Consider the following 1,704-nt stretch of genomic DNA (forward strand, 5'->3'; position numbering starts at 1 on the left):
GGATACACGTGAGGCCTTAATTTAATTGTCCTTGCATTTTTAGACCAATAAGAGGAGAAAATGTGGACTTGGGAGTGGAAACTTGATGCAACCATCGTAACTATCGTCGCTGCTGACCCTTCAATCTTTCATCAGCAACAGATGGCTTTGATGTGCACATCTCACCTTCTATTTTGTTAATCAATTCCAAGGTTAACCTCGTACACTAAAAAAAAATAATTTTTACTTAATGTATTAGGTTAATATAAAGGATTGTTTCTTAAAACTATTGAAAATAAAAAATCATTCAATGTATAATATGGTTATCTATACCATGAATATATATATATATAAAATAGAGGTGTTTAAAAAAATTCTCTTATTTATAATATTTGTATTATTTAACTTGAATAGTTAAGGTCTTATTATATGTATATTATAGATGATAACGAGTTAAAAAATTTAAAAAATAAACATTACTTGTTACAAAACTCAACTTAGCATATATATCTTATAATAATAAACTTAAATATTTGTTGTTGTATGTCTTGTTATTTATTTATTTATATTTTTTTTATAATTAATTCTTTCATTTTAGTTAATTGATTTATTTGATATATTAAGTCTAGATTATTTGTTAAAACTTATAGCACATTTTAAGCTAATTTATTGGGTGTAAATCTTAGTTAAATTAAATTTAGTTCATAAAAATTAACATTATAAATTTAATATATATATATATATATATATATTGTCGCTACACGATGTCAAGCGACGGCTCTATTCCCTACACGATGTTAGGCGACGACTCTACTCTTTTATTTATTTAACAAAAAGAAAGATTTTTCTCGATTGAAGGAAACAAAGATTTTATTAGAGTCGCCATCTTGTAATTTGAGGGAACTAGAAATCCCAAATTAGATACCGGTGTGTTTTTTATTTAATTCAAATGCTAATATATTTTGAACTTATTTGCAATTTATTTTTTCTAAAGATGGTTAACGTCGGTCCCTAAAAGTAGAAGACGCATAAAAAATGACATCAATCCCTAAAAATAGAAGACTCATCTAAAATATTGACGTTTGATCCTAAAAAGAAGAGTTACGTTTGGGTTACCAAAAAAAATAATGAACATAATTCATAGTTGGTATTTAAATTATTGATATTGGTCCTTTTCTGTAAATAAAAGAGATGTGTCGACAAACAATATTCATAGGAGATACGTCAAAAAATAACATTAGTCCCTAAAAAATAGGAGACTTGTCTAAAATATTAATGTTTGTCTCTAAAAAGGAGAATTACATCTGGATTATCAAAAGAAATAATGGACATAATCCATATTTGATATTTCAATTTTTGATATTAGTCTTTTTCTTTAAATAAAAGAGACGTGTTGAGAAACAATATTCATTTATAAAACAAAAATTATTTTTATATCGTTAAGAAATAGGTATAACCATACTTGTGAATTGAGCTTTGAACCTATGAATAATGACATGATAAGATGGGTGTTAAACCCGCGTTGTTATTCCTTTTATATTTATTTTTGGTTTTTTTTATTTTTTTCACATGCAAGAAAAAATTTACAAGTATTTATATATATAAAAATATCAAAAATACCATTAGGAACCCCAAAAAATTACCTGAGTGCCACTATATAGATAAAAGACTGAAATACCCTTGAATTTCTCAAAAAATTACAAAAATACCCCTGGTGGTGCATGT

The sequence above is a fragment of the Populus euphratica genome, unplaced genomic scaffold, assembly GCF_000495115.2.
Source record: "Populus euphratica unplaced genomic scaffold, PopEup_1.0 scaffold389.1, whole genome shotgun sequence".
In the NCBI taxonomy this organism is placed as follows: Eukaryota; Viridiplantae; Streptophyta; class Magnoliopsida; order Malpighiales; family Salicaceae; genus Populus; species Populus euphratica.